General features: G+C 51.4%; 1 protein-coding gene across 2 annotated transcripts in view; it reads right to left on the bottom strand.

Annotated features, from left to right (window-relative positions):
- The window catches only part of PSD2 (pleckstrin and Sec7 domain containing 2), an 80603-nt gene that overhangs the window by 38452 nt on the left and 19571 nt on the right, over window positions 1-22580 (bottom strand). The window contains exons 1-2 of one of the 2 annotated variants that reach the window (XM_058034570.1): window positions 20518-20744; window positions 602-706 (exon numbers count right to left, since the gene is read on the bottom strand). The gene's annotated coding sequence lies outside the window, so the exon portion shown is untranslated. Of the gene's footprint in view, window positions 1-601; window positions 707-20517; window positions 20745-22580 lie in introns of those variants that run through there. The other variant, XM_058034569.1, reaches the window with a different exon arrangement.

Genomic DNA, 22580 nt, shown 5'->3' with positions numbered 1-22580 from the left:
GCAGATCATTCAAAATTCCCTGCCTCAGTTTCCCTCTCAGCAAGCCATCAGCTTTGAGCAGCCAGGAGGGTGCCCAGGTTCAGCAGCAGTCTCTGAGTGCTCTCACTTGCTGAGCTGAAGCTTTCATTAGCAGTAAAATCCCTAATTGCTGGGCCAGGTCAGTTCTTGTTAACAAGGGGTGCAGAACTGCAGCTGCCTCTGCTCTGACAGAGCACCTCTCACCCTGTGGAGATGTCAGCAGCCCCTCCCTGCTGCTGCTTCCTCTGCACCCGAGTAAGGGAGAGGAGGGATTTGGACCCCTCTGTGGCCTGGGTAAGGGCAGAACCACATAGTACATGCTGAGCTGCTGCTGAGCAGGCCAGATCCCAAGGGGAACCCCAATTCCTGCCTCACTTTGCTCCCATCCCACAGCCCAGGCAATCCTGGACCTCAGATCTGGCCTGCTCTCCATGCCCTGCTCCCCACAGCTGGCATGTGTGACGGGCTGGGGAGTTCACAGTCCCATAGCAAGGCTTTGGGGTGAAGCACTCCTCGAGGGCTGCACGTGCCACAGCCCTGAGATGGGGCAGGTCCCTCCTGGAGGCAGAGCTGGCAGTTTTACCTCTTGTCCAGGTGCATCCGTGCGCATCCCTCGGTGTCACAGCGCGCGCGGCACGGCCGCACTATCGCAGCCAGACGCTCCCGGTGATCCCTGCACGGCCCCTGCCTGCAACAAGGGAGCACAGACAGTGAGACCTAGCCCAGAGAGGAGAATCCTGCTGCTTTCCTGCCTCCCTGCTGCTGCTCCTCATCAGGCTGTTCCCCAGACCCATCCCATGGCTCCTTGGCAGAGCACTGCAAAGGCTTTTTCCTCACCAAGCCTTGGTTCTCTGGGGTTTTCAGACATGGCAGTGCAAGAGTATTCCTTACACAGGGCTTCTGACATCTTTCCTTACAAAGCTCCCCCCCCCCAGCCAGATAAAGTGGAGCAAAGAGACTCTGTGGTTGCAGGTTTCAGGAGAAATTTGTCAATGGGCTCACATTCAATTTCACCCATCAGATCCATGGAGTGAGATACCTGAGTTTTGGACTGATCTCCCCAACAAACAAGAGCCATGGTAAAGGTAGGTCTTTGAGCTAAATGCGAGCAAATCCAAGCTATCAAAGTGATTGATGTAGCAACGTTTCTCTTGCAGAGTGTTTTGCACAGTGCAGGGATGGACAGAGACGTGTCCCCCTGAGGTGATCCCAGGCTGGGGGAGCATGTCAGGTCACCACAGGTGGTGTGTCCCCTACAGACAGCTGCCTGAGCTCACAGGCCAGACTTCACAGAGTTGATGGAGACAGAAAGACAGGACAGCACTGCCTGTGTGCTGCTAGAGGTGATGGGTGGGTCAGGGCCCAGATGTGCCACCTGCTTTCCAGTGGCTGGAAAGAGCCACAGAACAGCTTGGCAGCAGATGTGTGTGTTGATCCCTGCAGAGGGATCTGCTTATACCCTCCCTTGGGCTTGGCCTTGCAGGCCTTCAGCTTCATTCTCCACTAGCCTGACAAGAGAAAGGCTGGCCTAGACTTCCTGGGTCACCAACACATCAGCCTCCAGCCTTCCACTGGTCCAGAATCCCATCTGCAGGAGCTGAGGGCAAAACAAGCCCCTGGGACAGTCCTCAGGTTCACACACGTGGACCAAGTCTCCTCAGCCTATTCATCTGCCATCCCAAATTAAGAGGGAAAAGCTGTAAATCTCTTTCCCACCAAATCCAGGAGAGAAAATCAGTCCCAGGCACTTGGTGTTCCCATGCACTGACAGCAGGGCCCAGCTAGTGCAGCATCTTCCAGGAATTTACTTGCCAAATTAGCAACACTCTCCTGAGCACAACCACACTGTGATCTCAAAAAATACTGAAAACCTAACGTGGGCCAAATTTTGACTTTCTCTAAGTGAAGGTATAATACAGACATGTAAGACATGCAACACCAAACCACTGCTCAAATCTTTGGGGGAATCTTTCCAGCAAAACTTTACTGGTCTTTTTCTTAATATGAGATGAATAATGTAGGGGGTTTGAGTGATTTTTTTTAAAAACAGCCAGAAGGCTTTGAGCTGAAATTCTCCACCTCCCTGCCATCCATCCAAAAACTCCAGTAGGAACCACCCAAGCTGAATTCCAGTCCAACAGTTCAAGCTTGGCACAGCTGTATGCAACCAGAAAACAGGAAACCAAAAGCAGTTAGGAGATGAGCCTGAGTCAAAAATGTTGACAAACCTTAATGTGTGGTGTCCCAGCCATCCCTCCGAACTTTAAGTAACTTACATTGTTTATATTAAAAGAAAAAAAACCACCACAATTTTTTTATTACATATAAACTACTACAGTTGTTAAGCATTACACTACTGTTTCACCCTCTGTGAAGTCTGACAGGAATGTTTGTGGTCTGGAAGGAGTGCTGAGGAATCAATAGTTAAAGCCTTAGTCATGTTCCTCCTTGGCCTGTGTTCCTGCTGGAGAAGAGGCACCAGGGAAACCCTGGCAGGATGTGTGCACAGATTGTTGCTGAGCTGGGAACACCATCAGCATCCAGGGTGACAAAACTGGAGCTGAGCACAGCCAGGAGGAAAATCCCAGGCCTCTTTCAGCCTCCTGACCCTTGAGGTTTGTGTGTCTCCCATTGCACACACCTGCCTGGGGGCTGCTGTGTGCAGAGAGTGAAGCAACCCATGACAAACTCCCAACAAGTCACCAACCCCTTGATTTTTGCTTGCAGTGGCAGTCACTTGAAGCACACACAGGTTATGAGTGGCTGAGGCATCCCAGAATCTCCAGAGGAACTGCCAGATGGGATTGTGACACTCTGTGGCTCTGGTCACAGCTCTTCATGGTGATGCCTTGCACTGGAGTCATGCAGCCAGCTCCTGCCACACTCCCAGCTCATCCCATGTCAGCTGCAGAGGGTCCCTCCCACCCTACAGCTCATCTGTGACCTGCTGCCTCCCCACCTGTGTGGGGAAGGTGGAAGAGCAAAGGGAGGAGCAGACAGGATTGACGACAGAGCAAAAGGAGGAGCAGACAGGGTGGAAGACAGAGCAAAGGGAAGAGCAGATAGATAGGCTGGAAGACAGAGCAAAAGGAGGAGCAGACAGGGTGAAAGATGGAGGAGAAAAGGATGGAAGATAGAGCAAAGGGAGGAGAAGACAGGCGGGAAGAAAGAGCAAAAGGCGGAGCAGACAGGCTGGAAGACAGAGGAGCAAAGGGAGGAGCAGACAGGGTGCAAAACAGAGCAAAAGGAGGAGCAGACAGGATGGAAGATAGAGGAGAAAAGGGTGCAAGATAGAGCAAAGGGAGGAGCAGACAGGCTGGAAGACAGAAGAGAAAAAGGAGGAGCAGACAGGATGGAAGACAGAAGAGCAAAGGGAGGAGCAGACAGGGTGGAAGACAGAGCAAAAGGAAGAGCAGACAAGATTTTCGACAGCTTGGAAAACCTGAAAGAAAAAATGGTGGTGGAACAGCTGGTTGCAACTGTCCACATCTGCCTGCAGCAGACAGCTGAAAGGTCACCAGCTCTGGACAAAGCCCAAACCCAGACTCTCAACACTGTTCTGTTTGCTCTGGAAAGCACCAAAGTGCAGCTCAGCCTCTGAGGCTACCACAGCTTGAACCAGGCTGTGGGGAGGGGACACACTGCAGCCCTGGGGTGAGGGACAGGGGGATGTTCAGAGGTCCCTCTGGGGCTCCTCTGACTGTCCCCAAGCTGTACAGCCTGGCTGCCTTGGGCTGCAGGCTGACATTCCCCCAGTCCCCCCTCATTTCATTCTGTGTCTGCTTTGCAAAGTGCTCTCTGAAGCAGGTAAGGGCTGAAAAGGAGTATGTGGGCTCCCATCTGAGGATTTTCACAAGTCTTGCTCTTTCTGCAGGCTCAGGCACCCTCTCAAGTGATTGCTCTTCCCTAGGTTCTGGGAATAGGGTGGGCAACCCTTTCATGTCCAATGATCCCAGCCTCCCACAAACATAACCAGGGGTAGCATTCAAAACAGGGTCTGGCAGGAAAACAGATAAATAAAAATCAGATAACGTCGCCCTGCTGAACTGTAGACAGTTGTTAAGCAGGAGCCCCATGATTTGGAGCAGAACAGCTCTGTAAGGTCTACATAAGTAGAGGAACATGGATTCTTGCTAGAAAGAGCACATTATTGATGTAGGAGAGGCTGAGGGAAGCCAAGGCATCCATAGTCCATGGCTAACCATGGTTCTTCCATCTTCCTCCCGGACCTGGGGCTTGGTGAGACAGATGGGACAGAGGCTGAAGGGACTGAGGATTCCATCCCTGTGGCCCAGAGGGGACTGAGGATCCCATCTCATGCTGCCTTGGTTTGCAGGCCAGACTCAGCAAGCCAACAGCTATTACCTTCACTTCTCAGTATTCCACAGCAGCAGCTCATCACTGTGAGTTTCCAGTGCCACAGGATAGCAATTCAGGACAGCCCCTCACTCCCTGCTCCAGCCCCACTCTGCCCCAGGTCCTGCACAGCCCCTGGACCAGGAGGAGACAGAGCAGGGCTGGCTGGGAGGGAAGAACAGCAGAAATACCCCATCATGTGCTTTGGGATGATGCTGGATTTGCAGCAGGGCCAGCGAAGCCGGGCTGGCATCCACTGCAGGGAAGCACTGGTCCCAAAGAGGCCGGGCAGAGAAGCAGCAAAGTTTGCCCTGATTTTGTGAGGGGTTGGAAACCACACAGCAGCTCTTTCAGGGACTGGCCCTGGAAGTGTCCCAGCTTTTGTTGAAGCTGAATGGCTGGTGGGAAATGATTTATTTTTAATTTTCTTTCCTGCGTTAGGAACTGGAAAGGCTCCCGCTTCAGTTTTGTGTAACCACTTGGCTGCTGGGACACAGGAAGGCTTGGAGAAGAATCCTGCTGCTTAGTCAAGCATGAGCTTTTCCTCAAGTTCATGCTGAGCTGGGCTGCTTCCTGCAGCAGCCTTGCTTCTCCTTGCTGCTCTGCACCCCATTCCCTCTGGCCTAGAAGACAGAGTCATGGAATGGTTTGGGTTGGAAGGGATGTTGAACTTCTTGGGCTAAAATGCCTGTAGTGACATCCTTTGCTGTGATGGACCATGTGCTCTGAGTTCTGTCCCCTGTGAGCAGGGATGGAATGTGCCCAGGCTGTAGATCCCACCCATTTGATGTCCAGGCTGTAGATCCCATCCACAGCGTGGCTGCAGGAACAGGGATGGATGTGCTTTTATCACCTGACTTACAGTGAATTTACAAAAGGCAAGTGTCACACTTTACCCTGCACATGGGCACGGTCAGGGCTCTTTGAGGAGACAATCCTGTAGAGACATGGAGAGATCACAGCCATGCTTCTTCTTTTTGAAGCACATTTCTTCCTTCTTTTGTCTCTGCTTTGACCTCTGCCCTTTCAACATGGCTGAAAATAAAAACCTTCTACCATTCTCATTGTGAAAATCCTCAATTATTTCCCCCATGGGCTTGTTTTTAATATGATTTTGAAGACCTCATTATCATTCTCAGCCTCTCCTCTTCAGATTGTAGACCCTGCCTTCTTAGCCTGTTCTCAGAAGCTTCTCCACCCCTTTGAGTGTTTGCCTACCTTTTTCTGGATTTTCTCTAATTCTTTTACATCGATTGCTCTGTTACAGTCTGAACACAGGGAAAGCAGCATTGCACAGTGAACTCAAGATGTGGGCACACCAAAGATTTGTGCAGCACCAAACTGCTCAGTACATCACCCCCTGCTCTGGACAGGAGTCCCTGCCTGGTGACACCAAGTTCTAAGGCACGTGCAGCGTTTCTGCAGGCTGTGAGGGGCAGGGCTGGGCTGAGCCTCAGCCACACACTGATGCCAGAGTTACACTTCAGAACCCCTGCAGCACTGATGGTCATTGCTCATGGGCAATATGCTGTCCCAGTGGTTTCCATCCATCCCTGCCAGTGCAAACTGCAGCTCCTACATCCTTCACTTCCAATGTGGAAAAGAGGCCGTGGATAAAACATATCCTACAGACTAAAATAAACCAGCTACATGCTAAAAAAAGAGCCTTTGGGTAATCAGAAATCACTGTGCATGGAACATGCTTTTTCTTGAAACCAAACCCTACAGCTCCTTATTTTGAATTTTTATTAGAGTCCCCAGAGCAATTAGGACACATTGAGATCCAAATGACTGCTGCTAAACTTCATCCTGGGGAAACAACAGCAGCTTTTTGCTTATGGGAAACAATAAAGATGAATCTTAAAATCCTTAACAGCTTTCCTGTTTGCATTCTTTTGCAGTTATTAAAACTGGGATAAGTAAAAGAATATATTTGGTATTTTTTGCATGTTCCTTTCCTCGTACTGACACCTTGGCTGGGCAGCACTTGGTGCACTGAGCCTTCCTCCAGCCCTGGGTGTGCACCATGATGTCAAACCTGTGAAAAGGGCTGAAAGCCTGGACTGTGCCCAGCTCTGGGCTTCTCAGGCCAGGAGGGACCTGGAGCTCCTGGAGCAGCTCCAGGGGAGGCTGCAGAGCTGAAAAGGGGCCTGGAGCATCTCTGTGCCCAGGGAAGGCTGAGGGAGCTGGGGCGGCTTAGTCTGGAGAGGAGCCCCAGCTGAGAGGAGCCTCAGCCCTGGGTGTCCTTGTGTGTCCCTGTGTGTCCCTGTGCATCTCTGTGTGTTCTTGTGTGTCCATGTGTGTCCCTGTGTCCCCCAGTCTGTCCCTGTGTCCCCCAGTCTGTCCCTGTGTGTCCCTGTGTCCCCAGTCTGTCCCTGTGTCCCAATCTGTTCCTGTGTGTCCCTGTGTCCCCAGTCTGTCCCTGTGTCCCCCAGTCTGTCCCTGTGTCCCCAGTCTGTCCCTGTGTCCCCTAATCTGTCCCTGTGTCCCCCAGTCTGTCCCTGTGTCCCCAGTCTGTCCCTGTGTCCCAGTCTGTCCCTGTGTCCCTGTGTCCCCCAGTCTGTCCCTGTGTCCCCAGTGTGTCCCTGTGTCCCCAGTCTGTCCCTGTGTGCAGGCCCAGGGCACCCCAGGCTCTGCTCCAGGCCCAGCCATGGCCCCAGAGCCACGGGCAGGGCCTGAGCCCAGGAGCTGCCCCTGCCCAGGAGGCAGAACTGCTGCCCTGGCAGTGCCAGCCCTGAGCAGATGGTGCAGGGGCTGTGGAGCATCCATCCCTGGGGATATTCCAGATATTCCTGTGCCCTGAGCTCTGGGATGGCTCTGCTGGAGCAGGAAGGTGGCACCAGGTGAGCCCTGTGGGCCCTTCCAACCTTCCCCAGCCTGTGGCTCTATGGTTTTGTGATTCTGTGGTTCTGTGGTTCTGTGGTTCTGTGGTTCTGTGGCTCTGTGGTTCTGTGGCTCTGTGACTCTGTGGTTCTGTGGCTCTGTGGTTCTGTGGTTCTGTGGTTCTGTGGCTCTGTGGTTCTGTGGCTCTGTGGTTCTGTGGTTCTGTGGCTCTGTGCTTCTGTGGCTCTGTGCTTCTGTGGTTCTGTGGTTCTGTGATTCTGTGGTTCTGTGGCTCTGTGACTCTGTGGCTCTGTGGTTCTGTGATTCTGTGGTTCTGTGGTTCTGTGGTTCTGTGACTCTGTGATTCTGTGGCTCTGTGGCTCTGTGATTCTGTGGCTCTGTGGCTCTGTGGCTCTGTGGTTCTGTGGCTCTGTGGTTCTCTGATTCTGTGGTTCTGTGGCTCTGTGGTTCTGTGGTTCTCTGGTTCTGTGGCTCTGTGATTCTGTGGCTCTGTGGTTCTGTGGCTCTGTGATTCTGTGGCTCTGTGGTTCTGTGGTTCTGTGGCTCTGTGGCTCTGTGGTTCTGTGGCTCTGTGGTTCTCTGATTCTGTGGTTCTGTGGCTCTGTGGTTCTGTGGTTCTCTGGTTCTGTGGCTCTGTGGCTCTGTGGCTCTGTGGTTCTGTGGCTCTGTGATTCTGTGGCTCTGTGGTTCTGTGGTTCTGTGGTTCTGTGGTTCTGTGGTTCTGTGGCTGCCCCCTCACTTTACATCCTGGTGACATGGTAGGAGTCACTGAAGCCTCCACAAAAAGTGGGCCAAAGCACAGGGACAGTGAGCTGATGGGTCTCCCAGGAGAAGTGTGAGCTTGAGGCAGAAGTCCAGGATGTGGATGAACATGGACCTGAATGTCCTTGTGTTTCAGACAGCATGTCAGGTCTGGAATCTTCCTGGAATAGTCTCCTTTCAAATCCCACCCAGGGCCTTTGAGCTTGACTGTGGGAGGACAAAGATCCTGCTGCAGTCAGTGGGGTCTGTCTGTTCCCCAGATCCTCCCTCCTGCAGAAGCAAACCCTGACCCCCTTGGAGGCTTTGCAGGGCTCCCTGTGGATTGCTCCTGCAGAAACCCACTGCAGTTCAGGAATCCTCCTGTGGCCCAGAGAGAACCAGGAGCCTCCAGAGAGGGAACAGCAAAGGAGGGCAAATTTTTACTGCATCCTGAGGGAGGGAGGAGAAGGGCAGCTCCCAAGGGATGTTGTTCCTGCCTCTCCAACACAATGCTCCCCACTCAGTGGGTCTGCCCAAGAAGGTTGTTTGCTGCAGGAGCCCATGGCACAGATCTCAAGCCTGCAGCTGTAAAGGGATCACAGGGACACCAAAAGATCCCAGCCAGCTCTTTGCTGGCATGGGAGAAAAAGTGGAGAAAAGGGGCAGAGTTATTTTGTGCCCAGGCACCCTTCATTCAGCTCCCAGAGCTCAGAGAAGAGCTTGAGAGAAGGATGACTGTTGTGGGTAACAGGTGAGTCTCAGCCTTGCCTGAGTGCAGAACAAACAGCGTGTAATCAGTCCATGCTGGGTTGAGTCCAACCCAAGACAGGAGTTTTCAGGGGTTTTAGGCTCAGCTCAGAGTTGGCTCCATCCTCACCTGTGCCTGTCTGCTCTGGTGCTCACCTGCTCTGGAAGGGGAGCTTTTAGTCTGATTGTCTGTAGGGTTGGGGTTTTTTTATATAAAACCAGGCTGTTTGTGGGGCCTTTCCACTCAGTTCTGTGCAGCATCGTAATTGAATTCATTAAACCCAGCTTTCCCCACAGCCAGGGCTACCTTCCATAAAAATCCACCAGAGTTGCAACTGCTTCTCATAACCCATAAATGGAAACAGCTTCTTCCCCTCTCTTTCCCTCCCTTTGCTTGATCCTCCTTCCCCACATTCTCCCAGCACCCAAAATAATAAAACAGGGCTGGCAGCTGACTCAGAGCCCAGAAAAGGAAATTCCTGCCATGCTGTCTGTCTACACTAAGCCCATGCAACGCCTCGCTGCAGGATTTCAGGAGGCAGCAGGCGAGCCCATCCTGATTGTCCCCTGGGAAAGACATCCAGAGGGATGGAGAGCAGAACTGCAGAATGAAAGGGAGCTTTGGAAGGGAGGCAAACTCCCTTCACACTCCAACACATCCATAAATCTCAGAGATGAGGAGCAGGAACACATCAGACTTTGATGGGGATCCTCTGACCACAGGAGCTGGCAGACAATGTGTGCAGACAGATGGCTCCAGCCCAAGGGATGTGGGGACCAGCAGCTCTGAGAGTCCAGAATGTGCAGAGATGGCTGGGCACTGGCTTTGGGCTCCTTGGGAGCCCAGTGTGACCCAGAGAGCAGGGAGCAAGGTCTTCCTGAGCATCTCCCAAACCTGTCAGGAGAGGGGGACAACAGCAAACAGACTTTTGTGGGTGTTGACACCAGAGAAAGCAGGTTTGGAGCCAGCTGATGGTGTCCAAAGGTGACGTGCAGCAACCTGCAACACCACATAACTCCTGACTCATCAGTGAGAGTGTGAAATCTCCCATTCTCTAAACACAGCACTTCATCCACAGGGAACCACCAGGAACACCCTGCTGGCATTAGTGTGAGTGACAGAGCCACTCTGGAGGATGAAGGAGGGGATCCTCCTTTGAGGAAGAGAACAGCAAGCATTGTGGATGTCATTATAAACATCTACAGACATCTCAAAAGGTTTGCATTTCCACTCTAGACCATCTCCAGGTAAAAAGGAATAACTGAGGAGGGTGACCAGGCTACCTTGGCAGAGAGGAATGGTCCTTGTTTTGCCCAGCAGAGACTCAGCCCTGCTCTCCAAAGGGCTCTCCCTGCCCCTCAGTTGAGCATGATTTCTGCTTGCCAGCACAGCTCTGTGCACATTGTGATGGTCCCCACATCCTCAAGGGAAACACCTGCTTCAAGACTCTTGGATGCTCCTGAGGGTCACCATGTCAGCAATTCCAGCTGGAGCATTGGTACAAGGAAGCATTGGACAGGAAGCAGAGACCTGACTGCTGAAGATGTTTGAGTCCAGAGAAGGCTGTTGGAGAGTCCAGATAGGACTAATTGCTCTGACTTGTCACTGACACATTTTATGAAAAATCCTTTCCTTAGGATTTTTTCTCCTGAGAAGCTGAGAGACCTCAGGTACAAAATGTAAACATTGATTATCTGCTGCTGTGGAATGCAACAGCATCCGCAGACCAATCTGTGATTGGTCTCATGTGGTTGTTTCTAATTAATGGCCAATCACAGTCAGCTGGCTCAGACTCTCTGTCCAACACAACCTTTTGTTCTCATTTCATTCCTTTTCTATTCTTAGCTAGCCTTCTGATGAAATCCCTTCTTCTGTTCTTTTACTATAGTTTTAATATAATATATATCATAAAATAATAAATCAGGGCTTCTGAAACATGGAGTCAGGTCCTCATCTCTTCCCTCATCCTCAGACCCCTGTGAACACCATCCCACTGACTGATTTTAGCAATAACAGGATCAACTAGTGTCCACTTGGGACCCGAGGCATCCATCTGTGAGGGGAACAGCTGGGTAACTGTCACACCAGAGGGGACTTTCTGTGTTCGTCTCAGTGGAGGGAAGGAAAGGAAAGGAAGAACAGCTTCCCTCACCCAAATCAGACTGAGATGCACTTATTTGGCTTGAAAACACAGACTCAGCCAAGATTTGCTGACAGCCAACAGGGCTGAAACTTCCCTGCCTGAAATCAGAGGGTGTTAGGGCACGAAACGTGGCAATTCCACTAAAGTCAGCAGCTCCACTTGGGCATAAAGCTGTCTGCACAGAGGACCTGCAAGGAACAGCCTGAGAACATGAGAGCTAATATGAAGGGACTTTAATACATCACCAGGACCAAATCAAGACATTTGAGAGGCAAAGTGGAGAGAGGAAGCCACTACAGGGGAACAGACAGGACAATGGTGGAGGAAAATCACTGCTCTTAGACTGGGATGTGAACATCAGCCCTTTTCCTGATGAATACTTCATCCATAAGCTCATCTTATGAATACCATTCATCAACCTGCCTGGTATTCCTCACCAGGCAGGTTTAGCCCAAAATTTCCACTTTTCCTTTCAAAAGTGCAGAAAACATTCCTGTAAAAGAAGTGTGGGCCAAGTAAATCTTTTCAAGGCAAACAGATGACCTTCTGAAAACTGCCTGTTGGTTGTAGAAAACCAAGGAAGGACCAACAGTTCATCATTCTTCCATGTTGGAGGAGTCTCTCACTCATTCTGTTCTCTGGAAAGGGTGTCTGTTTTGCAGGCAGCATGACCACTCTCTCCTTTCTCCAGCGTCTTTCACTGAAGGAAAAATGGTCTGGGGCACACCTACATTTTTGGTGGATCTATCAAATCTGTGTAATGATGTGCTGTCTGCTCAGTCTCCCAGGCTGCAGTCAGCAGGGTGTAGAAATGGCAGAAAATATAATTGCATTTTTATTCTCATAACTTACAGGCCAGGGTGGAATCACTAAAGGAAAAGAAGGATTTCTCTGCTCTGTTAGGATATGTTGAGTTATCATTATCTTTAACATGGCACAGGAGATGCTGCTCAGAACTTGGGTACACCAGAACTTGCTTGAATACATGGAAAAGCACTTTCAGTGAGAGTCAGCTCACCCAAATGTAGACATCTCCAGCTGAGCTCAGCCCCCAGGGTTCAGAGTCAGCAGCAAGGCTGGGTCTGATCTGCATCAGAAGTTTTTGTTAAAGCAGAACAATTCACTCTGCTGCTCTCTGCCCCCCAGCCTGGATGCAGCCCCAGCTCTGATGCTTCTGCTGCAAGCAGCCACATGAAAAGCACGGGGCTGCTGCCCCGCCCTGCTGAACATGCTTGGGCTGCAAACACTTCCACAGCAACATCTTGCTGTGACATGGCCAGATCTGGCCTCCCTAAGCATGAATGCCTCTGAGCAGCCTGAAATGTTGAAGCTGACTTGTTCTGAAAACACAGCAAGTTGCCCAGAAAGTGCAAGTGAAACCCTGGTGGAGCCATTTTGCAGCTCCTGTGCAGAGGCTGGGTCTGCCCTTAATGGATGTGCTGGATAACCATGGTGAGAGCCCTGGGATTTCCCTGAGGAACGACTCCAACAGGCACACTCTAGGCTGATATAAAGGTGCTTTACAGGGACAAGGATGCTGCTTCTCCTCAGGGGAACTACAAAAAGGGCAAAAGGCTCATCAGGATGATGTAATTGCAGCAGGACAGTGTTTTAACCACACCTGCTCTGGACCAAAAGGTTCTCCCAACCTTTGAGATGCCCTGCACTAGGTTTTGTGGCAAGGGTAGAGCAGAGCTGCTACACCAGCCTGCAGTGGGGTCATTGTGCCTCTTAGCAGACTCTTTTAGGTGTTCTCAGGGCTTTTCTCCTGCTCCCTAGACATCTTTACATCTGGGTATCAGACAATGACTTCGGGAACTGATGAATTACGTGCTGGGCTGAGGCTTTAGTGAAGCACAGGGAGGCCAGAGGGGCCTGCCAGAAATCAGTGTGCTGGAAAGATGAAAGAGGTTCAGGAGATGAGTGCTGCTCAGCCTGGTGCAGCCCCTGACCCAATGACACAGTGGCACACGAGCAGTGGCAGCTGGGTTTGCTGCAGGGCACAAGTGTGCAAACTGCAGTGCTGTGCCTGACATGGGAATCTCTGACTGTTACAGTGTGCAGAGTCAAAGGGACAGCGTCCCCACAAGGTGCACTCCTTGCAGTTTGCTGTTATCTGGAGAGCAGTGCATTTCCTGCTCTTCTGCTTTCAGGAAATACCCAGCTCATAAAGCACAGAACCATTCCCTACATCTACCAGGTGCTGCTGGAATTTTGTGGCCACTTTTCTGCTCCCCTGCTCTGATGGCAGTAATAGTAACACATCTGCATTTTAGGTGTTGCTATCAAGCTGTGATCTTGCTGTGATCCTGCACATCCAAACCTCCTGCCTTTCACCTGGCCTTGTTACTCTGCTCCTGGTCCCCAGGCAGCTCTGGATCAACATTCCCACCAGGCATTTTGGAATCACCTCCTCTTGGACTTACCCCAGCTCTCACAGCGGGGGCACACAGGAAATCCTGAACCTCTGCACACTGAACTCTCCCCATTCCTGCATGCAAAAATGTAAAACACTCTGGAGAAAGCCTGTAAGGGCAAAAGGAAGTAGGTCCAAAATTTTTAGGATAAAAATCTCTTGCTCTTTCCAGACAGTCTTATGGTTTGGGGAGAGGGATAAATCCCTCCCTGGTGTCCCATGGCTCCTGCAGAGGCAGGTCCCAGCTGTGCATGCCCCAAACACCCTCTCACCATGCTCAGGTGCTGTGCTTCAAGGATCACCTGCAGGAGAGGCAGGAGGGGACAGGATGGGCTCCAATGGCACACACCTGTCCCAGCAGCCCCTAGGAAGGAGCCACCAAAGGAAACTGCCTCAGCTGCTGCAGCAAATTAATTCTCTCTACTTCTGTGAGGAAAAACAACCCTGTGATTATCTGCTGCCTCAGTTTCCACACCCATGCATGGAAAAAGCTGCCTCCTGGGTTCTGGGGAAAAGGGAGGGATTTCATGTTGAGAGAATACCAAGAGACCTGGGTAAACTGCCTTGAAAGGACACACAATGTCCTTTCCTGGAGAGGCAGGTTAACACTCCCAGCTGCAGGCAGGCAGCTCCTGTTTCCAAGCTCAGGACTCTGGTGAGGAGTGGCTTGAACAGCTGCCCTTGCCTGGTGCTGCTAACTTAGGAGGCAAAACCTAAATACTCATTAAGGCAGCACTTGGCAGAAACCCCATCCTCAATTACAAAAATCAATTCATTTTTTTTATGAGTCTTAAGCCTTTGGGGCCTTATAATCTAATTAAATAAAGCTTTCTCACTTTCCTCTTGCCTGCTCCCCTAGCTTCTGTTGTACCAGTAAAGACAAATATATATTTTTAATTTAGCAGAATTCCCCTGCATCATGTATCCCCTTCTGGCCAGAAACCCCTTCAGTCCCCCCCATGCCTGTGTCCTGCTTGGGCAGGCTGCATCCTCAGCCTGCTTGCTTTGTTCCTAGCAAGTGCCAAAGCTCCAGAGTCCCAGTTCTCCTCCGTCCACTCCCACAGGCTGGGTACAGTGCCTGTTTGAGGAGCAAACACGCAGAATCTGGGACGGAGCAGAGCCCCATAGAAGGAGAGCTCAGCTTTGGGAGCACTGCCTTGTGACCGTGTTCACAGGGGTCTGAGGATGAGGGGAGAGACGAGGATCTGACTCCATGTTTCAGAAGGCTTGATTTATTATTTTATGATATATATTATATTAAAACTATACTAAAAGAATAGAAGAAAGGATTTCATCAGAAGGCTAGCTAAGAATAGAATAGGAAAGAATGATAACAAAGGCAGCTGTCTCAGACAGAGAACTGAGCCAGCTGACTGTGATTGGCCATTAATTAGAAACAACCACATGAGACCAATCACACATGCACCTGTTGCATTCCACAGCAGCAGATAACCATTGTTTGCATTTTGTTCCTGAGGCCTCCAGCTTCTCAGGTGGAAAAATCCTAAGGAAAGAATTTTTCATAAAAGATGTCTGTGACAGTGCCTTGTGTCACACTGAGGGCAGGGCTCATCCAAGGCTGCCAGGTCTCTCTGCCATGGCACACCCTGCATTGGAAGGGACTCACAAGGATGATCTAGTCCAGCTCCTGGCCCTGCACAGGGCAGCCCAGCAATCCCCCCCTGTGCCTGAGAGTGTTGTCCAAACCCTCCTTGCACTGCCAGGATGAGATGCTGCTTTAGGACACGCAGGGGAGAGGCTGTGGGTGACCTGCAGAAGGTGCCACAGGATCCCCAAATGGTGTGGTAGGAAAGGGCCTTAAAAATCACCTCATTCCAACACCCTGCCATGGGCAGGGTCACCTTCCACTAGAGAAGGGCCATCCTCTGTTCCTGTGCCCAGCACCAGCCATCAGCAAGTGGCCAGAGTGCACAGAGTGGGCAGAGATCTCTGTGAGTGTGCCCATGCACAGAGTGGGCAGAGATCTCTGTGAGTGTGCCCATGCACAGAGTGGGCAGAGATCTCTGAGTGTGCCCAGGCCCTGCTGGGGAGGAGGGGGCAGTCAGCAGGTCCTGCTCTCTATATGGCAGCACCTGATGTTTCCCTGAGATGGCCTCAGATCCCAGTTCTGGATCAGGTGCTGGAGGAAGGCTGGAAGGTACCACAGGGAACACCCTCTCCACATCTATGAGGCTTTTGCCTAGAACTGTGTGAAATTTTTTGGAAAAATTGTTCACTTGCTGAAAATTGCAATTATAGGTCAGCTTAGACCTTATAGACCTTACCTAGCGTTGTGATGCACTTGTGCTGAAACCACTGAAGAGCTGGATTAAATTAAAAAAAGTTGCAAGAACAGAGCTTTTGCCTTGACTTTGGAGCATGTAAGCAAATCCAGAAAACAAAAAAATGCAACCCTTCAATTTAGTTTGGTGCCACAGCATTTCCCTACTATCTTACAATTTTTTAAAGATTTAAAAGAAAAAGATATTTGGGTCAAATTTGTTTTTCCATATCAAGAAAATAATAGAGAGACAACTGCACATGGGGGAGAAGCCAGAGAGGAGGCTGAGCTCACAGCATTTTCCCTGGGCTTTTCAGTATGGTTGGTGAACCGTGAGCAGATCAGGCACTGGGGTCTGATGTCAGTTTTCCTGCTTGATGCTGATCAGGAGAACTCAGAGGCACATCCTCTAACCCCATGAAAGAGGATATCACTGGGATTTCTCTCCTAGGTTCTGTCTTTTGAGGGGGAATTCAGTTCTCCATCCCAGGATGGAGTTCTCCATCTCCATCAGCAAGGCCACAGAGCCAGGGGAGCTCAGCTGCACTGCCTGGGGGGACAAGGATGGGCAGTGACCATACAAGACACCGAATCCAGCTGTGAGCCCCCAGCCCTGCAAACACTTCATCCCAAAGGTCACAGAGCAGCATGTCCCCAGCATGTCCCTGCCACAGCCACAGCACATGGAGAGCTCCCAGAGACACTGGGGCCTCTGCAGTGTGGAGCTGTCAGAGATGGAGAGCAGGAGGCACAAAATCAGTGCACAAAGATTTTGCCAGACTGGGGCTTTGGGTCATTGGAACCAGACCATGTCACATGCTCTAGAGGAAGGCAGAAAATCCTGGGATGAATCCTGGGCTCATCCTGCTTGGAAGGAAGCATTGCCCCTTCCCTGCCCCTGCTGAGGTGTGTGACAGCAGCCACCAATGTCAGGGCATCTAACAGCACCCCCTTTGCTGGGAGCCATGCAGGATGTCTCAGAGAAGAGGACATAGCAAAAGATGAGGCAAGGCTGGTGGCACCACAGAGGTGACACCCTGAGCAGCTCCCATGGCACTCCTCAGAGTGGTGCTGGGAAGATCCCCTCAGGTGTGGTCTCCTCTTTTGGGACCCAGTGTGAGCACAGCTCCTGGCCAGGACATGGGGACAGTTCCTTCAAACAACCTGGCAGCAGACAGCCTGAGCCACCTGCCAGTCCTGCCTCTTCCACAGGCCCTGCAAAACCACAGAGCTGAGAAACCACACGGGGAGTACGTGAGGTGATGAGGAGGAGGCAGAGGAAGGAGTGGAGGAAATGCAGTGCTGGCGAAGAGGTAGATGACAAACCATGTGCCCAGTGCCAGGCTGAGGCCCAGAGCCCAGAAAAAGCATGGAGAGCAGAAGAAGGGGTTTGGGCTCAGCTGCAGAATGTCTGCTGGGGCTGCCTGCAGCTCCTTGCTCCCTCTGGCCCTGCCTAGTGCAAGTGAGGGAGCTCTGGGCCTGACCCAGGGATGAGCAGGGTGTGCTCCAGAGGAACCCCAGTGTCCCCACCTGGGAGCTGAGCAGAGCTGGGTGCTGCCAGGATCAGGGCTATGAGCTGCAGGGAAGGATCTCCCTGAGCATCTCAGCCACTCCTGGAGCTCCTGCAGGAGCACAAAGGACAGCAGTGAGGACAAAGGGAGAGGTGGTTACTGTCCAGCTTGGACAGGTGCCTCTCCCCCTGCCAGTCACAGGAAACAGGGAAAAGCCAGAACTGACCCCGTCCCTCTCACACCATAACCCCACAGGGAAGCACCACAAGCCTCCAGTGCAGAATCCACCCCTGAGCCACTCCTATGGCTCCATCCAGCCACTGAGAGCCTGGATGCACTGGGCCTCCCATGGATCCTGTCCCAGCACATCGTGGGAAAGGCATTTTCCAGCCAAAAGGACAAGGAGGATGATTTCACCTCCAGCAGATCTGGCTAAGAGGTGTGTGCACAGCAGAGACTGTCAGGCAGCAGAGCAAGCAGCACCCACAGGGGATGTGGCCACTTCCACCAGGAGATCAGCCACTCCAGGGACTGCTCACACCCAACCTCCAAGGAATTGCTGTGCCCACAACCAGCACATTGCTGGCAGTAGCCACAGCTCCCTGCCAGCCCAGGGAACATCCTTCTGGCAACAGCACCAAACTGTGAGAGTCAGCAGGGCCACACACAGGTGTCTGTGTGGGAACTGAACAGGGAATTCCATTTCCACCTGGCACCAAGAACCAGCTCCAGCTTTGTGCAGAACCACGGACACCACATGGGGCAACTTCAGATTTCAAAGGAGACTTTTCACTTGGGTTGCTTTAGCATGGTGGCCTGACCTACCCAGCACTGTGTGCCTCAGGATGGGAACATAGCCCACAAACCCATGATATGGAAGCTTGTGGCACTGCTGGATGGAGGGAACTTCATTGCTGGGAAAACCCATGGAGGAAGAGGACAAAGAGGTGCTGGGTGATGGGATGGAGAGCAGAGAAGTGATGGTACTGTGGGTTGAAGTCCAGGAGAGCAATTCAGGGTATTTCAGCAGGGAGGTGAGAGGTGAGGAGCACCAGTGGGGAGAGCATAAAGCCAAGACACCTGTGAGGGCTTCATGTGAAGAGCCACATGATGGGCCATGCAAGGAGGTCAGAAAAGCAAGTCCTTGTCTTGGGCAGCTCAGAAACTGGTCTGAAACTCCTTGAGCCCCTCTTGCCACCCTCTGTGGAGCTCTCCTGAGTGGCCTCAGCAAACACACCCACCTGGTCTCCATGAAGTGGAGTTACTGCTCCCCACCACCACCTCCCCGTGCAAGCAGGACACTGAGCAGGCCTGGTGCTCACACAGAGGCTCTTCCTGGCACAGCTCCTGTGTCCCCTGCCCAGCGCTGCCATTGTCACCTTGGCAAAGTCATTGAACCATGCCAAGCCTCAGTTTCCCCAGAGAATAATCCAGCCACATCCTAGGGTGGGCTGAAGGTGCTGAGACAGGAGGGAACTCAGGATTAATGCAGAACTACTTGGCTTCCAACCTTACACCCCCAAAGGAATCTCCTGGGAAAACTACCCACTTCAACTCCATTTCTGCCTAACTTTTAGGGAGAAAAGAGGCCCAGAATGAGAACCATCCATTTTGTGAATTTGCCATCCCTCTGACATCCCCTCTGGACTCGGCCACCCACTTCCAGACTTTATCCATTGTTTGCTTGGACTTGTATGAGAAAAATCACATTAAGGAAAATCCTAGTTGAATCACAGACTTTGGAACAGTTGCAATGGACAATTTGACAAGGACATGGGGATTTAACATCTTTTTAAAGCAAAAATATCTAATGATAATATGCTCCACTCCTGGCTAAAAACATTATCTACTGGCATGGGGGGAATTAAAGCCATAATGCCAGCTACTATAATGCAGGCCTGGAACTCCATGCAAATATTATCCTGATCCAAGAGCTACAAAGCTCTGTTTATCCTAGTAATTAATTCTGTCTTATGTTTAGTGATACAATTAGAGACACACTGCCATTCTGATGGGCTTGCTTCCACCAGTGCCTTTTACTATATTTACATGCCCACAATAGGCTTGGTCTCACAGAAAAGGGTGAAATTGCATTTATGGAGACAATGCCACTTGCATTCCCAGAGCATTTTAGAGATGTAAAGTTAGGCTCCAAATTGCACGTTTATTGTGTGAGCACACAATGAGCTTAGATTAAATATTGACTAAAGCCAGCCTAACACCCAAAATAATGAAGATGAGCACAATAGTGTGATTTACTCCCAGCCACTAGAGAAATACACATCTGTAACATATAACATGCCCTTCCCACAGATATACTCTTTGTATTCTAGCTAGCCTTAGGCAGGAAAATTTCATTCTCATAAATTATGGATTTTCTTTCCCAACTGCCAACACATGCATATTACCAGTTGCAAAGCAAACAAATATAATAATTAAAATAATAATAATTTTTTTTAAAAAGCCAATCCCCTGACACTGTGAGGAGCAGGTGACTGGCTCCTTGAATCCTCAAAGTTGAGGCAGCAAAATGGAAGATAAACATGGCTAAAAGCAGAGCATCCTTTCCCTTTTGTCCCCCAAGGTGTGGGAGCCAGCAGGGAGGTGTGGGCATGGCAGGTATCCTTTTAGAAAGTACTCCCAGCCCTAGCTGTGCTCAGAAAACTATCTGTCCTTCTCACGCCTTCCTCCTTCCCAGACTTGTGGAAGAAATTCAGGGAGAGGCAGACGTTAATAGAACAATTATGATAATAACCCAGTGCTGAGTGGGGGTAACACACACCCTTCCCAGCAGCTCGACCTCTAAATCCTCTAATACAGCACTGCTTCATTCAAGATTAAAAGAAATTGTAACCCAGCAGAGACAAAAAGACACAGGAGGCAAGGCAGGATCTCACTCGGCAGCAAAGCCCCACTCCAGTCCAGATGCAGTCATATCACTTCAGCTTCTCTGTACCATCTCCATGACAACCATGTAATTTGGATGCAATAACCACTGCCGAATTGATCTTTAAATGTAGCTTTGCTATAAAACATAATACCGAACGTGTCAGGCTCAGGATAAAGAGGGGTAGCCCCCTACCACTGAGGAATATGATTTAAGAGCCCCTCTTTAATTTTCAGCTTCAATAATTGCGTGTGTGAGTGGATTTTAAAGGCAGGAGCAGCAAACACCATTTGTGTGTGTGTGTACGGCACGCTTTGGGGTAACACTGCCAATGAGACACCACACTGAGAGCTGGAAAAATGTGTCAATGTATATCCAGAGAATGGGCATCTTCCCACACGCACACACACACACACACACACGTACCAGTCAGTCTCCAGCCTCTGAAGCACACAGCTGATGCATCAAATAATCCTCATAAGAACCAAACCCCGCATAACTAAGCGAAATAGGAGGGGGGGATCGATGTACGGCATGACAATGAGAGCCGGGGAGCTCGCACTGGCACTTACCCGAGCAATGAGCTGTTTGTTTTTTGGTCCCTTCACAAACGCAGCTCCCTTTTCTCTTCAACAATCCATGCAAAATAATCTGCAGTCCCACCGATGGAGGAGTGGCCCCGTCCCTCCCCCTCCACCACCTTCCTAGACCTCCCTGTTATTGGCTTCCTTCTGCCTTCTCTCCTGCTCTGCCTCGCTCGCTGCCGATGGTTACACCTCCCAGCCTTCCCCCAAGGTGTCGAGAGACTGCTGGGGATCCGGCAGGCAGGGTGGGAGGGACGGCAGCGGGGGAGGAGGCGGGAGGCACGGTGAATGGAGCGGGGAGAGGATGGAATAAAGCTCCGGCAGAGCCCCGGGCACAGCAGACCCGCGGCTGTCCGGGATGTCCCCGGAGTGCCGGGGCTTGTCCCCCCACACGGGCACCTGCAGAGCGCTGAGGGATTGCTCTGCTTCCTGCCGGCAAATCCTCGCCCTGAGAATCGACACTGGCTTCAAGTTTGGGGTTGAAATCCTGCCAAATGCTCTCAGTGTCTTTAACAACCGATGTGCTTCCAAAATGCAAATGTACAGTATTGGGAATGCCCCGAGGACCCACCTTGGTGCAGACCCCAGCACTGCAGGTTGGGCTGCTCCATGCCTCTGGACACTCCCACCTGCTGCAGGTCCATCCCATCCCATCCCATGGATCCCATCCCATCCCATGGATCCCATGGATCCCATCCCATCCCATCCCATCCCATCCCATCCCATCCCATCCCATCCCATCCCATCCCATCCCATCCCATCCCATCCCATCCCATCCCATGGATCCCATCCCATGGATCCCATCCCATCCCATGGATCCCATGGATCCCATGCCATCCCATGCCAGGCTCCAGCAGCAGTGCTGTCCTGTGCCTGCCAAGCTGCCTCCAGAGCCTCTCCCACCAGGGTGGGCTGGAGCTGGTGCTGCTCACCACCACTGACACATCTCCATCCTGACAGCTCTTGCATGCAAAGGCAATGGCTTTGTCCACAGGCTTGCCCAGGAACCTGGCTCACCAGGAGGGCTGGGATGCAGCGTGGGGTGGAGAGGAACAGGGACACAAGGCTTTTCCAGCTTTAGGGCCCTTTTGCCAGACTGACAGAGCAGTGGTTTAGGGCAAACCCTGCCCCTTGGCCTTCTGGTGGCTGTAATACAGTGGGGGTTTCAGTGGGTGCTCTCTGGGTAAAGTTGCCCATCTGGAGCACCAGCCAGTGGTCCCTTAGCCTGGGCCAGCTACAAGGATCCTTCCCCCAGAGCTGGCACACTCTGTGCTGGCATCACCCATGTCTGGGTGGCACACAGGAGCCAGGATGTGCACCCTGACTGCTGCACTGGGATGTGGAGCCACAGAAGCACAGAAGGGATGGAGGGCACCTGAGAGACCACCTTGCTCCAGCCCAGGCCATGGGCAGGGCCACCTCCACCAGACCAGGGTGCTCCAAGCCCTATCAAACCTCTGGGTGAGGCAGAAGGGTTTGGTGTCTGCCCCAGATCCCCCTCCTGATTCCAAGGAGAAAACCTCTCCCTAGACCTCTGTCTCTTGGAAAACTCCTTCCAGGGAACACACATTGCTGAATGAGCAGGCAAATCCCCGACATTCCAAATTAAAAATACCATCACAACCCACAGCCATACATCCTTAACCCTGCATTATTTCACCATCAGGTGAAATAATGTCCTGGAGCAGCTCAGCAGAACGTGGCCAGAGCTCCTTCCAGCAGGGATACCCCAGCACAGCACACGGGGTTGTTTGCCAGGGATAGGATTGGTAATGGACCATGTAATGAGCCACCCTGCAGCTACACTCAGGATTTTCCAACAAATGCAAGTGTGAGTGAAGGTTACTGTGCTGGAGAGACACAAAAATGGACCTTGTGGCCACAGTCAAGAAGCTGGGCAAATCCAGATGTGGGGCTTTTCACCTCCCACAGGGTCCCTTCATCAAAGAAATTCGATTAACACCATCATAAAAGTCTGTCCTGCTGCTCTGTCTGATCAACTCTAATGTATTTGTAATCAAACAATTATCAGGTTAGGGTGCTTTAACAAA

The sequence above is a fragment of the Melospiza georgiana genome, chromosome 15 (genome assembly GCF_028018845.1).
Source record: "Melospiza georgiana isolate bMelGeo1 chromosome 15, bMelGeo1.pri, whole genome shotgun sequence".
NCBI lineage: Eukaryota > Metazoa > Chordata > Aves > Passeriformes > Passerellidae > Melospiza > Melospiza georgiana.
Note: the sequence above shows the minus strand (reverse complement) of the source record. Positions and strands in the feature narration are given on the sequence as shown.